Source organism: Furipterus horrens, unplaced genomic scaffold, assembly GCF_987537825.1.
Source record: "Furipterus horrens unplaced genomic scaffold, mFurHor1.1.pri manual_scaffold_17, whole genome shotgun sequence".
NCBI lineage: Eukaryota > Metazoa > Chordata > Mammalia > Chiroptera > Furipteridae > Furipterus > Furipterus horrens.
The window spans coordinates 20,301,870-20,323,783 of record NW_028327187.1 but is presented as its reverse complement, the minus strand read 5'-3'; positions in this window follow the sequence as shown (position 1 = coordinate 20,323,783).

Genomic DNA, 21,914 nt, shown 5'->3' with positions numbered 1-21,914 from the left:
CAGGAAAACTTACCAGGTATATGAAAGCCAGGGGGTGGGATTTAGAGGCAAAATGCTTCTCTTTCTTGTGGATAGTAGCAACACAATGTTACTCAGAGAGTGAGGAAAAGGAGGGGAGCTAGCGGCCTTTGGAGGCTGTCTTGGAGTTATGTTCTATCACATCTCTATTTCATTTGAGGGTTTTGACTGCCCCATGTCTTATTTAAATGACTGTCTGATGGGTATTTGTCTTTCAGCTTGCTCCTCATGTTCCTTTTTAACTTTGGCAATTTACCTTTTAGTAAACCAACTAATTATATTCTGGTTGAATTTTACTTTAACCTCATGCTTTAGATCTATCTGGATCTTCTTTACTGGTCCATTCTATTATTCAGCAATTTACTTCTGATAAACATAAGACCTAATATTTGTATATTTTTTATATTTTTCACTATCACCTTTCATTTAGTCCCATAGACAACCTGTAGCCTATGGTATCAGTCATGGTGCTGGCAAAAATAGTATGCTCAGTTGGAATAACGGTGGAGAGTTTAATAATGGGACTATTTATATAGGTGTGGCTGCAGTGTTAAAGAGAAACCAGCAAGTGATGTTGAAGCATTCTTAAATGGTAGCCATGATCACTCCTAGGCTTCTAGGCCCCTAAGCTTAAGAGGCAAGAGGAGAGAGTATGGAATGTAACTACTTAGAGAGAGCCATCAGATGGGAGTTAAGAGATCCTTACCCCAGGCAAAAGGATGCAACCAACTCTGGATAAGCTAGCAGAGACCTCATCCTCTTGATGATCTCTGACTTCCTGCTGTTGCCTCCCATAGAATGAACCCAATTTGAAGTCAGAGTTAATGATGCCCATTGATGCAGCACATACAAGTTAGCTAAATTGGCAGAAAACTGTAAAGAAACAGGAATAAAGTATCTGGAGGGGCAAATGAAAGCGTATTTTAGCACACCTAGGTCAGCCATATTTTATTATCTCTATTTTACAATTTTATTTTTTTAAGATTTTATTTATTTTTACATAGAGGGGAAAAGAGGGAGAAAGAGAGGGAAAGGAACATCAGTGTGAGAGAGGAACATTGATTGGTAGCCTCTTGTATGCACACTGATTGGGTACTGAACCCATAACCCAGGCATGTACCCTGACTGGAAATTGAACCAGTGACCTTTCAGTTTGTGAGATGATGCCCAACCTACTGAGCCATACCAAATGAGGCATTAAATTTTATTTTTTTAAAATATATCTGGATTTCTGGCCAAGATGGAGGCCTAGACAGATACACTGTGTCTCCCTACAGAACTAAGAAGAAATACAACTACCTCAAAACTAAAGACAACCAGAAATTCCAGAAAATTTAGCTGCATGAACATCTAGCAAACGAAGATATAGAGAAGAAATACTCATCCAGACAGGTAGGAGGGGTGAAGCTGGGTCAGAGATGACGCAGTGTGGTGGCGGCAACAGTGGTGGCAGCGGCAGGCCAGTGGAAAGTACAGTCATACATTTTAAAAAGTCGGAAGGGACAACTCGGGAGCACTCCCAGCACCAGACCAGACTGCACAGCTCATGGTCCCAGCACCATGGAAAATAAAGTCTCATTGCTTCTGACTGAAAACCAGTGGGTCTTGGGGCAGAGGAAGAAATTACCAGTCTCTCAGCGGAATCTGCTTGTTTAAAGGGCCCTATGATCCTAGAATGTCCACAGACCCACCCACTCTGGGGATGACAAGCAGGACAACAACTAGAGAGGTGCCAGTCAATACAGAAGCTGGAGAAGTGCATGGAAAAGGGGTGAGTGCTAAGCAGGCGGCATTGTTCCCTCTCAGACCCCTCCCCCACATACAGTACCACAATGTGGTGAAATGGGTTGCCCTGTACTGATGAATACCTAAGGCTTTGCCTCTTACAACACAACAGGTGTGACAACTCTACCTAAGACATAGAGGCAAACAAACACAGGAGCCTGTCGAGTTGAGGAGACAGAGAAGTATGGCACAAAAGAGGGAATGGATCAAGGATCCAATGGGAGAACTAAGTGATGAGGAGATAGCTAACCTAACAAATGAGGAGATAGAAAACTTGACAGATGCAGAATTCAAAACACTGGTGACAAAGATGCTCACAGACTTGACAGATATGCTTAAGTATGACAGATGCCTAAGGGAAGAAGTGAAGGCTATGGTAAATAAAACGAAGGAAAACCTACACAAAACCAATGGTGAAGGAAAGGAAACCAGGGATGAAATCAATGAGTTGGAACATAAGGAATAAAAAAAGTCAGCCAGTACAGAATGAGGAAACAAGAATTGAAGAAAATGAGGAGAGGCTTAGGAACCTCTGGGACAACTTTAAATGTGCCAACATCCGAACCATAGGGGTGCCAGAAGGAGAAGAGAAAGAGCAAGAAATTGAAAGCGTATGTGAGAAAATAATGAAGAAAATATCACCAAATTTGGCAAAGGAAATAAACATACAAGTCCAAGAAGGACAGAGTCCCAAACAAGCTAGATCCAAAAAGGACTACACCAAAACACATCATAATTAAAATGCCAAAGGTGAAAGATAAAGAGAGAATCTTAAAAGCAGCAAGAGAAAAGCAGAGAGTTACCTACAAAGGGGTGCCTATAAGCCTGTCAGCTGATTTCTCAAAAGAAACTTTGAAGGCAAGAAGAGACTGGCAAGAAGTATTCAATGTGATGAAAAGCAAGGACTTACAACCAAGATTACTCTATCCAGCAAAACTAATCATTTAGAATGGAAGGGCAGAGTTAGTGCTTCCCAGATAAGGTAGAGCTAAAAGAGTCCATCATCACCAAGCCATTATTATATGAAATGTCAAAGAGACTTACTTAAGAAAAAGAAGATCAAAATTATGAACACTAAAATGACAAAAAAAGCTCACAACTAATAACAACTGAATCTAAAAAATAAAAACAAAACCATAATACGAACAGAATCATAGGTACAGGGGTCATTCAGAGGGTTATCAGCTTGGAGGGGGAAAGGGGAGAAATGGGGAAATGGTGCAGAGATTAAGCAGCATAATTGGTTGGTACAAAATAGACAGGGGAAGTTAAGAATAATATAGGAAAGGGTGAAGCCAAAGAACGTATATGCACAACTCATGGACACGAACTAAGGGGGGTGGGATTCCTGGAAGGAAGGTGGGTACTGGGCAGAGGGGAGCAAAGGGAAAAAAAAATTGGGACAACTGTAACAACATAATCAATAAAATATACTTAAAAATGTATCTGTTTTTCAATATATATTACTGGCTATTATATCAGCAGTAATACTGTTATTCACAGTGCCAGTATGGAATTACAAAGCAAGATTTTATCTGTGACTTAACTGGTAACTGAACAATTAGAATACATGGTATGCTTGGCAAATACTTTCCTAAGGTTTATGCATTGGTATTATTTCTTCCTTCAGGCTCACTTAAAATTATGCTGTGAAAAAAAATTATATTTTCTGAATTTAATAAGTACTAAACTCTTACCCAGAACATATACCATACAATTGGAAAGTCATTCACTTTTCTGTTTCAGAAATATTATTAAAAACAATATTAGTCTTTTAGGTAATAGAAAATCTAAGTAATCTAACTATTCATTTCATTGACAAGATCTAGAAATTAATTTTAGAAGATTCAGGAAGTCCTTTGGTAACATTCTTTGGAGGGATAGTGTAATAGAAATAATCATTCATAATGAAAATAATCATGACCAAAGTCATACTTTTTTAAAATTGAAAAATAGCATGTTCCAATACTTTGAATCTAAATCTAATTTAGAGAATTCAAGTCTCTTTCTCAGATCCCAGAGGCATTTACCATAAACAGGAGTTCCTTATACACAAACTGTTTATTTGGGATTTAAAATGTGGTTTCCGCATATGCATCCTCTGGCTAGGACTCAATCTCATTTGCATGTGTTATATACATAAATAATTATCATAGTGCCCTTCCTATACAGAGATGGTATTGCTGACCCAAAGTCACTCAATCATGTTCTTAGAGATGTACTCTCCATAGCAGGGTAGGTTTCTACTATTCAACCCACATACTCTCCCTTTGTTGTTCCTGTGATCAATGGGCACTAACCCTAACCTTGGCCCTAGTGGTATGATGCCCTAAGTGAGCTAACTGCTTGGTCTGGTATAATCTACCTCTGAAGAATTTTCAACAAAGCTTGGGATACAGGGAAGAAGATACAAAAATGGCTTCATGTCGCATTTGAAATAAAAAGTTCTGAGATGTGTTTTGCATTTAGAAAAGAGGGCCACTTAGGACTTTCACCTAGGAAAATAAAATAAATAAATGTCTAATGTGCTCCAACCATGCTCACTTTACTTTTGGACTGGGATTTAGAGCTCAAATCCCAAGTAATAATTAATCATTACTGTGCTTTCCTTACTTAGGCTTGCATCTAGATATCTCTCAGGGATCTTATGGAAACAAGGGTAGCTAGGTCAAGATTTGCATAGTTCATTAGGTCCTCTAACTGTTTACTTTGTTAACCGTATCTCAGTGTTAATGCAGCACTCTCCAACAGGGGCCTATATTAAAGTTGTGGACGAAAGACAACAAAACTGACTTAGCTTGTGATCATTCCTTGATACTAGTATTTTATCTTTGTCCTTTACTAATTTTCTCCTTCAATTTTTGAGGATCATCTGGTTCCAGATTACTTAGATTTCAGACTTCCAATCTTCCTCTACTATTGGGTGTTTTCATCCTGCTGATTTGTGTCAATATCTGTCTATTCTACCCCTTGTTTGATATTGACTTTTATTCTTTGCATTCCCTGACTTTGACTTTTCTACTCACATGTGACCTACAGTCTTATTCTTGCTTTCAGTATCTGAATTCACCATGACTCTGAATTACCTAATAGCTTCCAATCTGTGTCTTTGCTTAGCCTGTGACCCTGTGACCCTGTGACCAAGATCAGTAATCAGTCCATTCCTGCATCTTCTTCTATCCTGTATTTTAAGTCTGATCCCATTTCTTCTGGTTCCTTGCTCATTATTCCATGTACAAAATTGTTAGAACTTCCTCAGAGATAGATTGTACTGTATCAAGCAGTTGCATTGTCTCAGTTGGGCTTATGCTTATTTATCTTCCTAGTACCTTATACACTAGAAAACCAGATCCAACCAGTGTCAAGGAATCTGATTAATCATATCATCATTGTTCTTCTTAGAAAGGAGTAGAATAATAATGGATGAAAGGAAAAGATGCTGGAATTGAACCCATTTCCTTAGAGGTTGACAGTGCACATAATATAATGATGGAAAGAATCGAATCTGGTCACAAAAGATTTGAGAACTCTCTCACTTACTGGCTGTGTGATTTAGGAAAAGTCACTGTAGACAAATTCTCAGGGCTTTAATTTTCCTGTCCATAATTTGGAGCTACTGCCATCTACTTCAGAAAGATGTGAATATGAAATGAGATTATACATTTACATACATATACATAAAATATATATACACATGTACATTTGTGTTTGTAAACATTAAAGAAACACAACAGGCTTATTCATAGAAATTTATCTTTCACTAGCCAAAGAAGAAATAAGATTGAGAAATGAGTTATTTCATTTCATAAAACTCAAAGTTTGGGGTAAAACATGATACTGAAGGAAGACTTCAGTCTCTGGCCAAGATTGAGTAAAAGGGATCAGATTTACCTTCTGGCCCGAAACAACTTTAAAACCATACAAAATATATAAAATCAAGAATGGTTTTCAAGACACTGTATATAAGGCAATGAAGAACACTGATCTTTGTGTCACTGGAAACAAATTAAGTGAGCCCTACAATTGTCCCAGCTTACTGCTGAAGAGAATTTTCAGGCTGTGACATAGGGACTGGGGGGAAGGACAGTGTCTAGTCTCACACAGAGTTTGAATAGTTCCCATTTCCACCAGCCAGAATGAAAAACCTCATAATTCATGGGGCATTTGGTAGAGTACTCAGAAGGATTTTACCTTAGTAGTTGGGCAAAATTAATCTTAGATTAAACACTGCTCTGGTGCTTACTAGCAAGTATTAAAACTGAGATCTGAAAGGATAAACTTTTCTAACCAATTTAATTGCATCCCAGAATAAATCTCAATAATATTTATAAGAAAACAAAAAATATCTAGAATTCAAAAGTTAATAAAATGTGGTCTACTCAGATAATTGAATATTATTTGTCAATAAAAAGAAGTGAAATACTGATACATGCTATAATATGGATGAATCCTGAAACACAGAGGAACACATATTTTATGATTCCATTTATATGAACTATACAGAATAGGCAAATATAGAGACACAAAAAATTGACTAATTGTTGCCTTGGTGTGGGCGGGGGCGTGGTTAGGGGAGATTCAAGGAGTGAAATGGCTAAGGAGTGTATGATTTCTTTTCGGGTGATGAAAATGTTCTAAAACTGATTGAGGTATTGCATAACTCTGTAAATATACTAAATCACTGAATTTTATATTTTAAATTGGTAAATTTCATGGTATGTAATAAAGCTGTTAAAAATGAACAGATATTCAAAGTAGCAAAATATGACATAGAGTCCAGATTTTAAAAATCAATTGAAATTAAACCAGAAATGACACAGATAATGAAATTAGTAGATGATGACATGAAAATAGTTATTATAGTCATATTCCATATATTTAAGAAGCTTGAGCATGTTAAGTGGGGACATAGAAGATACAAAGAAGACCAAAATCAAACTTCTAGAGATGATAAAATGTGTGAGATAAAAAATTCACTGGATGGGATTAAGAGCAGATCAGACACTGCAGAAATAAAGATTCATGAAATTGAAAACAAAACAAACTATTCAAAATGAAATACAGAGAAAATAAAATATTGAAAAATATTGATCAGAGTATCAGTGAGCTGATGGACAACTTCAAAGGTCTAAGATATATGAAACTGGAGTCTCAAAAAGGGGGTAGGTAAAAATAATTCTGAGGAAATAATGGCTGAATTTTCCAAATTGGATAAAAAATAAAAACCCAAAGCTATGAAAAGCTCAACAAATCCCAAGCTCAAGCTCAAAATCATGAAGAAAACTATCCCAAGGAATATCATAATCAAGTTTCTCAAAGTCAGTGATTAAAAGAAAGTAAAAAATATACCAGAGGAAAAAATGATACTTTATGTACATACAAAGATTTGGGTGATGCAAATTTGTAGTTGAAAATATTGCAAATGAGAAGATGTTGGGGTACCATATTTCAAGTGCTGAAAGAAAACAAACAAAACCTGCCATACTGGAATATTGTGTCTAGAAAAAATATTTAAAAAATGAAGAGGACATATTAAAACATTTAAGTAGTACACCATATATATATATATATATACATACAATTTTTATATGTCAATAAAGCTGGGAAAAAAACCTTCTAGCCAGAAAAAAGGTGAAATGAAGACAATCAGGTATATGAAAGCTAAGAAAAAGTATTACCAGCATACCTACACTACAAGAAATGTTTTAAAAAGTAGTTGTAGCAGAAAGAACATGAAATCAGATAATAATTTAGATCTATACAAAGGAAGAAAGAGTGCTGGAAATTATAACTATGTGAATAAATACAAACTAATTTTCCTTATCATTTAAAGATAATGAACTGTTCAAAGCAGAAGAAATGACAATGTACTATGGGGTTTATATCATATGTCTTGTAAGAATGGAGTCACTCAGATGACCACTGAGACACAGCGAGCTGAGAAGCAGAGGTTTATTAAGGGAAATCAGCAAGCAGGGAGACCTGCCAAGGGTAGTCAGGACTCCACCTTTCTAGGGGAGAAGGGGGTTGCTTTTATAAGGGGAGAGCAAAGAGGGGGATTTTTTCTGAGCCTTGTCAGCCGTCTGGCCTTCTGGCAGCTGCAGGTGCGACAAGCTGATCAAAACAGGACGTGGTTTCAGCTTGATACATCCTGTTATCTCACAGACAGCTGCAAGTGGGGTAAGGGGCCACAGGGTCTGGGGTCTGGGGGATGTCATGTAGAAGTAAAGGTATAACAAGAGCATAAAAGCAGAAATGGAAGCAATGGAAATATAATGCTTTAAAGTTCATGTAGTGGCATAATGTCATTAGAAGATAGAATATGATAAATATATATATATGATCATTCCTAAGGCAACCTCCAAAGTAAAACAACAAATTTATAGCTAATAAGACATAAAATGAAATAATGTAATTAAAAACCACTCAATTTAAAGGAAGGCAGAAAAAGAGGGGAAAAAGAACAAAAAAGAAAAAAACAGATGGGGAAAAGGAAACAAATAGAAAGGTGATAGATTTAAACCCAATTATATTAATAATTGTGTGAAAAGTAAGTGGTAAAAAATACCAATTAAAAAGCAAACATGATCAGATTAAATATGAAGCAAAATTTTTCTGTCTGCAAGAATCCCAGTTTAAATATAAATACACAAAGAGATTAAAAATAAAAATTAAAAAGTCTAAAATATATGTGAAATTATAGAAAATATATGTATTGGTCTCTGCCTCTGGTCCTTGGCACAGAGCTCCTAAAACCTTTGTAATTTCCTCAGTGATAAGAGTCCTAGGGCCCTGGCTGGTGTGGCTCAGTGGATTGAGCGCTGGCCTGTTAACCAAGGGGTCACTGGTTCAATTCCCAGTCAGGGCATGTGCCTGGGTTGTGGGCCAGGTCCCCAGTTGGGGGTGCGTGAGAGGTAACCATACACTGATGTTTCTTGCCCTCACTTTCTCCCTCCTTCCACTCTCTCTAAAAATAAATTAAAAAAAATATTTAAAAAAAAAGAATGCTAGGAGTATCTTTTGTTCTAATATTTGGTCTTTGGCTTGTTCCTGACTCAGAGCTCCTAAATCTCTTGGAATTTCCTGGGTGATAGGAGTCTAGTTTTTCTAATGGGATTCTGGATAGCAGGACTTGGATATGTAGAGAATTGGAGGTTGATGGGAAGGGATTAGAAAAGACTGTTCCTCTTTTTCAATTATCTATTTGAATTTTTAAACATATATGTGTTACTTGGCAAAAATACAATTTCAGTCTAAAAGATAACTCTGGAGAGTTGAGTAAGATCTAATTGATGAATGAAGTCAGGAAAAATACCAAGAAGAGTGGCATTTGATTATTGTGTTGGTTTATAATCAGTGTAATAAATGGAGAGATAGACCATATTTATGGGTCAGAAAACTCAATGGTGTTACAATGTCAATTTCCTTCAAAGTGATTTGTAAATTTAATTTATACTTATATAATACTTCCCAAATCCTCACAATAATCCTGTCAACTAAGTGCTCTCCTTTCTATTTTTATTGCTGAGAAATATTTTGGCTCAGAGAAATTTATTTTCCAGCTTTATATAGCCAGTAATTGACAGGGTTGATATTCAAACCTAGGTTTTCTTGATTCTAAAGCCTGTGCTAACCACCTCACTAGGTAAGACAATCATAGGACAGATTTATCTTCCAGATAAACATGGTTAATCTGTAGTCTTCTTGACAACTTTCAACTAGTCACTGTATTTTTTTAGCAGTAGCCACAAGATATAATTCCTAAACTTCATAAGTATAAATATTGCATTTTTTTACACCAGCCATGACCCCTCATCTTCATTACATGTGATTATCATTGATGTGCTTGTCCCCAATGTTGATGCCTTCTATCTTACTATGAGGTTGATACCCAGACCACCCTCTCAAAACAAACAAACAAACAAAAAACTTCCAATAACCTACAGCTTCTGGTGCTTTCTTGATTTGTAGTTGAGGGACTTTAATGTGTTCCAACAACTTCTAAAAAGGCAATGTGATGAAAACAACATATCATGTTGTGTCTTTGTACATGTTCAAGCATGGGTTGCTCCTCTCTGCTCATAATGATAATTAGAGGATTCTTTTTGTTTTTAGAGGATTCTTTTTTGAAAAGCACAAAACATGCATCTAGTTTTTAATGTACAGAATCATATCTTAGACCTCTATTTCAAATATGGCTTCATGTGTATTATTTTAAATGACTTCATAATTTTCTTAAAAGACCTATAAAACAAAAACAAGATGATCAATTTACTTATGGCTATTGAATGCACTTTATCTACACCAGTCTGTTGCTGTGGAGATAGAGACAACACAGGAACCTTGGCAGTATGACAAGCAATTAAAACACCAAGATGTTTAGCCATGTATGAGTATTTTCTCACAGCAAGACCTCAAAGCTTAGCCTGCCACTGACATTGTTAGTCATTGAATCAATTATACAAGATGACGTTGACAGGTGTAATTATATATTTCTATGGTGATTATGTATGGCCTGTCGTAGAGACCAACAGGCTTGTTACTTTGCGCTCATTTAAGCAGTCACTTATCTAACAATGTATTTGGAGTTGGAGAGCCTCTTGGAGAGAAGGAAATCCAAAACAAAGTTGAAATCCATTGCCAAATTCTAACTAATGTCATTGGGTTTAGGAACATTGACATTGTCATTTGAATGATGTCCAGCTTCCAGCTGATCATTCTCTCACGTGTTCTAGAAACTCTCTATGTGTGGTTATATGAGACTGAAGAGAACAGTTGATAGTAATAGTAAAAGTACCAGATGTTTGACTAAAATCAAACCTAGGTTAGTAATCTGTTTATAAATTGAATGTAACATTTTTTAAAATTCAGACTAGTTTGTGTGTGTAGATACAATTTCTGTCTATTTTCCTCTCATCAATTCAGATTCTATGGAAGGAAAATCACAGACAGCATAGTTGAAGACATTACTTGTTTTCTACTTGCAGTGTCCCTGTTAAAATAGCTTTAATTTTCTTTGGGAAATAATTCTTTTAATATTTCCATTTTCCCCCAAGTGAGATTTTTTTTGAAAAGGTGGAATTAAACTGAGTCAGCCTCAGAGTATTTCATAGAGAACAAGGACATAGATTTAAGAAATGTAATTGTCTTTTTAATCTCCCTCCAGTTTCACCAAGGCATCCCTCAAAGGCAGAATATTTTCGTCATTAATGAAATCTTAATTAGCATATGTCTAGATCAGTGTTCAGTGCTGATCTGGGTCAAAGGCACCTATGATGCATCTGCATTACCAGAGGGTTAAGTTGAGTTCTGTAAATTAGGTCTGTCCTCCACGTGTGAGCATATTGGGAAATATCCAGCAGAGATCAGCAAATGCATAGATCGTACTCATGTTGTCATGTCTGTTCTCAACCTAATTTTACAAATGTATCTTGTCCCCTGAAATTCTCAGAACATGAAAGAAATGTAAAACAAAAACTTGAAAACATAACAAGCTTGATTAACCAAAATATACCATTGATTATTGCATCAATCTTTGCCAGTTTTTAATAATATATTAAGCATTCTTAATTAATTAAGTTATATGTAATAAAGGAATGTATTTATTGCATAAATACTATTTGTTTAACACTTTCATGGGTACTGAATGAGAGGCTAATGAACGTTACTTAGGACATGGGCCTTTAGGTAACTCTATTTAGGTACAAAAAGGAGACATGTAAAACTTCTCAACTACTAGCTTGCTAAACCGGGGAATACAAATTAGAACTGCTATTTGCCTTTATAGAAGGAGGAGATTAATGCAGCTAGAATAGTCAGAAAAGGTCAGTTAGAGGAGATGGAGCAAGAACCAGAGGCTGTGGGTATTCATGGGCAAAAGAAAGATGAAGGCATTTCCTTTGAGAGGAACGGCATGAATCAGGATTGAAGTCAACAGTAAAAGTGTTGAGTTCAGGGACTAGTGAAGAAATATTCCTGGCTGTTGGGAGGGTTTGTGTTTAAGAGCATTGAGAGATGAGATGAGGTTGCAGAAAAGAGGGTGGGTGGAGCTTGCAGCACCAGACATTAGAATCTGAACTTTATTGTGTAGGCAATTGTGAGCCACCAAAAGTATTCGCAAAGATTGATACAAACAAAATAAGTGTTTTCAAATGATTGCTTGTGTGGTTGTACAGCATTTTTTCTCCAAGTGTTATCCCTGGACTAGTGGTGTCCAGAGCAACCAGGGACTTGTTAGAAATACTCATTCTTGAGCTCTGTCCCAGACCTACTGAATCAGAAACTCTGAGGTGGGGGGCAGGGCAGAAGTCTGTGGTTTAACAAGCCCTCCAGCTGATTCTGATGGACTCTCAAGTTTAAGAACCACTGTATTAAGGGATGTCAAGTAGGACTCTCTTGCACAATTGAGTTCCTAAACAATAAGGCCCTAGATTACGATCTTATTCTCACTAGTTAAACAGACCACTCACTTGAGAGCTAAAAAGTTAAAGGTTGTGTAATCTACTGATTTTCTCATCTGTGAAGTAATTATCTTATTGACGGACATAGGCAATGACATATACAGAAGCTTTTTTATACCTATATTACTTAAAGTATGTGACAAAAATAAGAGAGCCAGCAAATAGAATGGTTTAATTACTGAAAATTTTAAGAGACCTTTTGAGTCTCTCAGCCTAGCTCACCAGGTAGCCATTTATCTTTCTCCCATGTTTTCTTTGTCATCTACATCATTGTAATATCCTCCAGGTTTTTTGACAGAGGCTAGTCATGACAAATGTATATAACACTACTGGAAATTCTCGTCTCTCTGATAACCTGTTGTTAATTTCTACAATGTCATTTTTTTATGGTTACCATGTGTTTTGGATTTCCTTATGGTTAAAAGTTATGTTTATTGCATTTGGAAGTTTGCAGTGGAGTTCACCTGCATGTATGACATAGAGACTATGTCTGCAAGGTACCAGACCAGTTTGTCAGCCCAGTCAAAGGAGTAATGGAGGTGAGGCTAGAGAAAGAAACCTCAGAAACTAGAAATTTAACATTGGGAAATCAAAGTAGTTAAGTTGGGGACTTTTTGTACTTTTTCAACTAGTTATTTTACCAAAATGAAGGCAAATGGGTATCTTGGACTTAAAGAGTAGTATACTGAACTTTGGGGGTCAAAAGACCAGAATTTGAATCTCAACTTTACCACTTATTAAAATATGTGACCTTGAGCAAGTTAGTTAGTCTCACTGAATTTTACTTTCCTCTTTTCTGAAGTTGGGGATATGGTGTTTCATAGGGCAGTTGCATACCTTTGCAAACTGTAGAGTTCTGTATTAGGTTACCTGCTAATATAATTGTTCACTGTAGTTTCAGTGACTTGATGCTTAGTTAGGCAGCATAGCTTACCAAAATAGTGGAGCCAATCCAGGTCTGCTCTGGCTTAATGAATATGCCCTCAACCTAAGCCACCTAGATAGTTCTAACTGACACTATTTTCTCTGATTCAGAGTTGTGTCTCTTGATGGTTGAGTAAATGTGGGGGTACTTTGATTTTTTAAATTAATTGCTCTGGAATTCGTGGAGTTTGTTATTTCCTTTAACTTAGAAAGAACTTAAAAATATTTGACATTCAAGGATGTTTGAACAAAGGCAAATAGGAATTTTACTAAGTTTCAAGAGAATAACAACTAGAAGTATGGATTAATCATAGGATGCCCCAATTCAAAGTTTTTCAAAGGTAATCCATTCAAGAGGCGATGTGGTATAGTGAAAAGAATACTGAATTTAGGAGAAAACAGATTAGTGTTTGAATACTGTTTTGATCTACTATCTGAGGCTTAGTTCTCTGATCTGTAAAATGGGGATTATTTTTGAACCTACCTCAGGACCTTTGTGAGAAATCAATTAGAGAATATATGTACAAAGGTCTTGCACAATGTCTGCAAATACTAGTTTCTTTTTTCAAGGACTCATTCCTTATATAGAGTTGCCCTGAGTTCTCAGGACCTTTTCTTTCATAAGCTTATGAAGTCCTTGGATTCTATAATATGGGAATATTTGGGAAGGACAAGCAGTTATAAGACTTAGTATAATGAATGATAGTGTTAAGAACAAAATGCTTGAGAATCTGGGGACTCAATTCTTACTCCATATTTTTTTCAAGTATATTATTTGCAACAAATAAAGGTTATTAATTACATGCAGTACCTTAGACTAGAATCTGATATTCTCTATAATCTGACCCTACATACCATGAATTTGATTTCCCACTATTCCCCTGAATTGTGTTTTAATCAAACTGATTTATTCATTGTTCCCCAAACATACTAAGCACATTCCTACTTCTGCATCTTTGCTCAGGCTACCCCCACTCTAAAATGTCTTTATTCTTCTTTTCTACTTGTATACAGGTTTCATTCTTAAGACCTAGCTTCAGGAATGCTTCCCTCATAGAGCCTTGCCTGATCACCTCATCCTCTAGGGGATCAAGTTGCTCCTTTGAACTACTGTGGCATTATTATGCATGATGGTTGAATGGAACGGTTTGTTGAATGAATGATCAATACTTACACCAATCTAGAACTAACCTGGGTTCTGGGTAAGGTAGTTTGCTGGATCGGAAGACCTCTTTCATATTTTATTCATAAGGTACAAATGGGATTTCCTCAAAGTGGAGTAAGAGTATTCTGAGAGCAGAGGGACGATATAGGCATACAAGAAAGATTTGATGATGTTAGCCACAAAACTAACATATGCATCTTGTTGTTCTGCTGAAAATCTGCCTTTTAAAACAACAGTATATATTCCCAAATCGGGCCCAAAATATTAACCTTTGTGTGAATCTGATAATTATCTTTTAAAAATAATGCATGATTATCCTCAAAATATTAGCATCTAATTGTACATGTAGAAGGCATAAGCACACATTTTCTGAGCAACCACTTTGCACCAGGTACTCTTCCAAATAGTTTACAAATTTCAACACTGAAACCCTTGCCATAGACTGCTTCAAGTTACATTTATTTGTGTTCTCACTAGTCTTTCTCCTCCTTCAGATCTTTGAGAACCCAAGTGTTATTCATTTTTTTGTTCCTCCCAGCATTTGACACAATGCCTGGCATATAATAGGTGCTAAATAAATGTTAAACAAGTGAACACATGAATAAATGAATGAAGTCATGTAGGGCTCAAAATATAACCTTTAATGCCTTCCAATTTATCTTCCAGAAATGGACAGAGCAAGCCCCCATTTAACATTTCAGTAAAAGATAAAAAAGTCCCATGTCTTTCAGCCAGTCATTTCACTGCCTTGTTGTGCCTGGCTTTATGAAGTTGTTAAAGTTTTCCTTGGAAAACTTTCACCAAGAAACTACCTAATGGGGGCCAGCTGCAGCCCCAGGTTTTATGAACACTTTGATAGAAACCACATTAAATAGCAACACTGGTTCACACATCGATTTTGCCATGTTAAACCCCAGTTTGGGCACGTGGGGAGTTCATGTGATATTAACTTTTCATTATCATCATTGCAGAAAATATGATTTGGCTTAGCTCAGTCATTAGCAGACATCAAGCAGAATAATCTCAAAGTGCCTTAAGAAAACTGAACTTGGTCACAAAACTTTTTTTTCCTATCTTTAGAGTTCGGTGAAGCAGGTGAGGGTCAAGGATTACCAGAAAAATACTCAAACGGTTCCCTAAGTGGTAGTAGTAGTTGATCTGTTTCTTCTCATTGCAATCTTTGGTAGCTGTGTGGCCTCCCAAGTACTGATGTTCTATTTTTCTTTTGCTGATTGCCACTGCTCTGGTATTTCCCTTTGGTGCAGTTTCTGAATTTCATTGGTTCCAGATGTCTCACCCTTTTGCCTCTATTGGCACCCAAGTGGGAGAGGGTACAAATGGCCCAGTAACCACTTAATAGATCCATGTGGAGAAAAAATAGGTGTGCCTTTTGAACAATAGAAATATGGATTATTATCCTGATTCTTCCAAGGACTAACTATGTGCCATAGGTAAATCTCTTAAGTTGGAAGAACTTCAGTTTCTTCATTTGTAAAATTGGAATAAATTGTGCCCTATATGATTATTGATCTGGTTTGAACAGTGGGTAAGAGCATGGAGCTAAGCAGATCTGAATTTTCTCTTACCTCTCCTACAACTTGTGTGACTTTCTCTGAACTTCATGTTTTTCAACTGTAAATTGGAGATAAATAATCCCTCAATGAGGCTGTGGTGAGAATTAAGTGAGAAAATGCATTTGAAGTGTCTGACACATAGTTGGTACACAGTAATGACAGGCATTATAATTATAAGAAAGACAATAGTACAGGGTATGCATATGGCTAACTATGGCAGAAGTTCATGATGAAAAATTACCTTAATTCAATGGTTTTCAATGATGAGTAATTTTGCCCCCCAGCCCCAATGAACTTGGCAAATGTCTGGAGACATTTTTGATTGTCATGACGGGGGCAAAGTGCTACTGGTATAGAGTGAGTCAAGGCTAGAGTTTCTACTAAATATCTTGCAAAGCACAGGGCAGCCTTCAACAACAACAAAAAATTATCCACCCAAAATTGCCAATAGTGCTAAGATTGAGAAAGCCTGCTTTAATCTGAGAAACACAATTTACTGAGCTTATTGCTAATTGTCAGCAAGTCATTTAATTTAGTCGTTAGCCTCATATATTTCTTCTTTCTCTTCCTTCAGTTCATGAAGACTATGTACTATAAAATTTCAAGTTAATCTATGATCATAAATTTTATCATGGATCATGGTAAAGTTTCCTTTGCAACAGTATTGCCTAGAATGTCCTGTGACCTTTTATTGTCATATTCTGCTATTCCAGGAATACAGGTAATTGGATTATTTCTGAACTCCTCTCACCATGAATCAAATAAACAATGTCATGGCCAAACTCCATCCAACAGCCCCTGAGGCTATTTTCTTCCCATTGAAGGCAATATACACACAGACAAGAAACTGCAACCCCTTAGAACTGGATCTCATGTGAATGGACAGAATTGACTCAGTGGAGGTTGTTTGGCTCTGCAAATGAGTCTTCTTGGAAAACAAAATAATTAATAATAGCTACCACTATCAATATTTCTAAAAGATTTTAAAGCAGTATATAAGATAAAAATACAGACGAGTTACAAGCAAAAGAAATGTCAGGAAAAAGCAATGTGATAACTCTTGAAATAGAATGATATATTTATCTTGAGAATTACTTGTTGCCCAAGGTAAAAATGGAAATATGATTCTCGTTGTCTAAAAAAAAAGAAAAGAAAGAAAGCTGGATAAAAATAAGATTTTTCTGCCTTGGAACTAGCTTTTAGATAGACCTTATCTCATGAAGTATGAAATAAAGAACATTGTATGCAGTATTCCATTGCTTTCTGCAGAGAATGACCTTTTTAGCTCAATCTTAAATAATTAAAGGTTTAATAAATACATTCTTATATGTACTTAAGATAAATCAGTTAAGATAAATTTATTTCTTATTATGTATTCAATGTGGCATAAAATTAGACCTTGTAAAGTCTAAAGGATTGGATGGTCAACATGTCCTTCAGACTGCTTCTTTAAAATTACTTAACTTAATTATGTTTTTGACTTTGTAAAATAGCCCTTTATTCAAAATTAGACTATCCACTGAATGACTAAGGTACAGCTCTGGGAATGAAAAGAGCTATAGCCTTAGATTGTGACCATTACTGTCAGAATAGGCTAGAGTATACTGTGATAACAAACACTATCCAAATCTTAGTAGTTTAACACAATAAAAATATTTTAATCACTCATGCTACATGTCCAGCATGGGTCAGGTTTGCTCTGTATAGTCACTCCATAGGGTCTTATGACATCATCTCACCACCATACTTTGGGGATTACCAGGCCAGGGAAAAAGAACTCTAGGACCCCTTAAATGGAAACAATTAAATGCTTCTATCCAGAATTAACGCATAGCACTTTCACTCACACATCATTGGTAAAAGCAAGTCACGTGGTTGTACTTAACTTCCAAGAAACTGGTGTTTTCATTCCTCAGGCGTACAGATTTCTTCTCCTAGACAAGATCTACATCTTTTTTAGCAGTTGTAATGCCTATCAGACTTGACAGCCAGCCAGGTGACAGAGTTGTCATTCTGTTCTGTAAATTAAGCAGGGTACCTGGTGCTCTCACACGGATGGGTGGCCATCCCAAAATCCGCATGAGACTGGATTTCAGGGATATGTGCAGACAGGGCCACAGTTCTAAAAATAGAACTTTGGAGTTTCTCAATCTCCCATTTTGAGATCTACTACTCAAAACAGTTCAGGTCACAGTGACAAGTCATTCTCATGCCCACTGGTTTAGAAATGGGAATATGCTCTCAGTACCTGGACTATCAGATGGTCACTCAAATTTATTTCATGTCTGAAAGTTTAAGAAGGAAGATTATTTGGATAGTCAAGCGGGCCCATGAGGCCATCTGACTTTCATAGCACTTTTTAGTTCCTAGTAGCAGAGGCATTTTTGGAATCCACAGGGCCTGCAGTTTTGTGCTTTCCAATTTTACTCTTTACAGACCTCTGGCTTAAATGCATATGTGATGCAAGTTGGTTCTGCTGCTGCCAATCTTCTTGAATAAAATGAGGTGGGATTGGGATTCTCACGGCAAGATAACACTTTAGGGTAAACTCAGATAGACAGCCTAGCAGCCTCTTTATGTTTTTCCTGCTGCCATCCTCCAAGTTGCAGAAAGTTAAAGTTGTATACATGACCACCCCACAACACACTAACAGGTGTGCCATGTTAATTATAGAAGTATTGACAGTGCTAGATTTTTGAAAGGAATGGAATTACAGTTGTTATTCTTTGTTACTAAATTAACTTCAACTTGCATATCTGCATACCACAAACCACATTGTTTATTGATGTATAAAAATTATATAATCTTAGTGCTTTGGTTAGAATACACAACATGGTACAGGACAGCTGCTGCTAGCTGACTTAGCTGTCAAAATTTTCCAGTTCGTTTTGGTGCAACTTGTTCTTCCTCCTTCTGTAATCAAGAGCATCTGAGAATGCTTGTTTTGGAGGGAACCTGAAGGAGAAAAGAAGCAGGACCTTAAGAATTAAGATCCATTGGGAGCACAAAAATTATTAGACTTTTCAGGAAAATGCAGGGGGAGGGAGACATGGAGGAGAGTGGATAGGAGCAAAGGGATTTGTAGGTCAGAAAAAAAATGTAAGTGGAAAATATTTCATGGGGATGTGGAAAGGAACTTTCAGTAAAGGCTTACTCCATAACATTCATTCTGTAAATCTAATTTGCTGAAGTAACTGCCCCGACTGCACTACCTTCTACCTCCCTCTACTTTTTTTTTTTTTATAACTGCTACCAAATGGCTTCAGTTTTTAATTCTTTACTTTCTGTTTTATGGCCTACAGCTTCATACAAAAGTGTGAGTGCCCTCTCCAGATGGACTATGCACCTCATTTGGGAAGAAGGGCGGCCGATTTTCATCATCTGGGCCTTTAAGAACTCTCTAGGTAGCCCTAAAATACATAAAAGTGCAAATGGTGGACAGGAAATTTAGCAATGTCTCTTGCTGAACAGTCAAAGTTTGAATTTTAGTAAGTTCATTTTTCTTTTACTGTTGGTTAGAACTACCACCTTTGCATGCAGGCTAGAATATGGGAGAGAGGGGAGGGGAGTGAGGGATGACAGTTGGGAGGGAGAGGCAAGCACAGAGCATAAGTCTGCTCTTGCTAGGTGAAGCTTTCTATTCTAATATTGTTTTCAGTGCAGATTTTCCCTGGAATTCTGGGTGCTTCATTCTGATTTTGGCCATATGGCTCTGCTCACAAAATTCCTCAGGCTCTTCCAACTGATGTTTTCCCACCACGTGGCCACAAATTGACTACTTGTTTTGCCTAGAGCTTTTAATTGGTTTGAATAATAAACTCCCTAAGTCTTTGTTTGCTGGTTCACAGAACTAAGCACACAATTGGAAATAAGTTGGGCAACCTGCTTTGATTTGGTGATTAGTCATTGCTCTTAATTATTTTTACAATGTCCACCTGAGCGATCAGGAAATGAAGCTCTGCTTCACACTTAAAGCAAGTTGCAAAGGGTCTAACTATGGTATTTCCTTATTGACTGTTTCCCTGCCTAGGAGGAGGCTATGTTCAGATGTTGTGGCTTGGAAGGCGGACGCCGCACAGCTGAAATACAGCTTTGGCATTTTAAGCCAATTCCCGACTGACTTTGGGAAGTGATGGAGACAGATTAAGCTCTGTAGTATAAAAAGGGACAGGCCCCCAACTGGACTCTGAGATCCCGGTCACATCATAGCATAAACACGGAAAACAAGACCATGGCTTTGGGAGACAAAGCTTTCCTCTTGTCTCAAAAGAGACCTTTTTGTTTAAGGCGGTTTTGTTTTGTTTTGCTTAGCTCTCGTTTATTTTCCTACATCGTTGGTGCAGATGGAAGATTAGCTATGCCTTTGGTTTTTTTCTTTGGTTCTGTTGTATTTTCCTTTGGTGGTCGGTTCTCTGAACTTCTGAAATGGAACTATCAGCAATTGTAATATAGACTTTTTGGTTGAAGAGAGGTTTGTTTTTTCAGTTAAGTTTTTATGACAGTTCCCATAAGCACACTGTTTCCTGTGTCAGGAATGTACTGAGCACCCCCCAGTCACCTACCATCTATACCTTGTTCCCTTAATGATTTTTATCAGGGCTCAGCTTAAGGGGCTGTTCCTCTTAGAACACTTTGTGACCAACCCTCCACCTCATATCTCAGACTGACTTGATGATAACACCTTCTTCCCTTTATGCCCACCATACCTTGAACAGACCTCTAGTACAACTCTGTTTAAGATATTTGTTGGCATTTTCCTCCCTTACTGTTAGAGTGTGTATCCCCAAGGCAGAAGCCAGAAAACAAGGAGCATATGGTCTATTGAGTCCATGTGGTCTAGAGGACAGTACAACAACCACAGATTTTGGAGTCAGTCTGACCTAAGGTTGGATTCCAGTTCTTCAGATGACTAAACTGTGTGAATTTAGACAATTTATATAACATATCTAAACCTTACTTCTTAATTTACAAAGCAGAATCATAAGATTTACTTTGTGAGTTTCCTGGTAGAGTTCACTGAAATATTGACTATTAAGCATATAGCACCATACTTAGCATGGAGCAAGAACTCTGGAACTGGCTGATCCTCCAGAAAACCATCCCGCTTCCCTCCCAGAGAAGTATTCTCTCATCTGATTTATACCCTGCCCAGCCTCTTCTTCCTTGGCTCTCACAAACCCTAAGATAACATGGTTGATTTCTCCGACTTCCACTTTGTCAAGTACCTGGTTGGGAGCCTCTTCAGTCCCCATTCTGGTGTTGCCTGTCAAATAGTGTCATTAGATACATCCATCTGCAATGTAAAACTGTATTGAACTTATATGGTCTCTTTCATCATGATGATCCTAAAGTGCTTTGTAGATGTAATGAGCTATGGCAGGATGAAATTGCACTTAAAAGAATGTTCCCTTCTCAGGTATGTACAGGGTGCCACTACATAATTCAGTTCCCTCCTGGGGATCCATACTGCATATTAGTATCCTTTGAGAGGCCCTACAGTAAGGAAACACATTGTTAACTCTTTTGAATGCTATGACTTCCAAACTGGTTTCACAATATGCCTACTAACTTTCTCAAGAAATTATGTTTTATCCAGATCATGCTTTGGAAAATTCTGGCTTATGAGAAAAAAATACTTTTCTGCTCTTATCCCTGCAGTTCTTGACCTCTTGCCTGGCTCCCTTCCAATGGCCTCATTTCTCAAATATGTACCTTTTGTACTGGTCTTAGCTCCCATCCTCAGTTTAGATTGGCACTCAGCCCTTGAATTAGTTCTGCCTCTCGCCATTAATGATAATGAATTCTTGTAATCCATCCAGCTCAGCTATCTAGAAAGAGAACCAGACATGTCAGCTGGTCATCCCAGAAGCATTACAGTAATAGGAAATAGCACTAATTCTGTAACACAAAACCTGGCTCCAGAGTCTAAACTTAACCCATATTTGAATCTCCCTCTCTCAGAAAGTAGTAGCAGATACAATCACACTT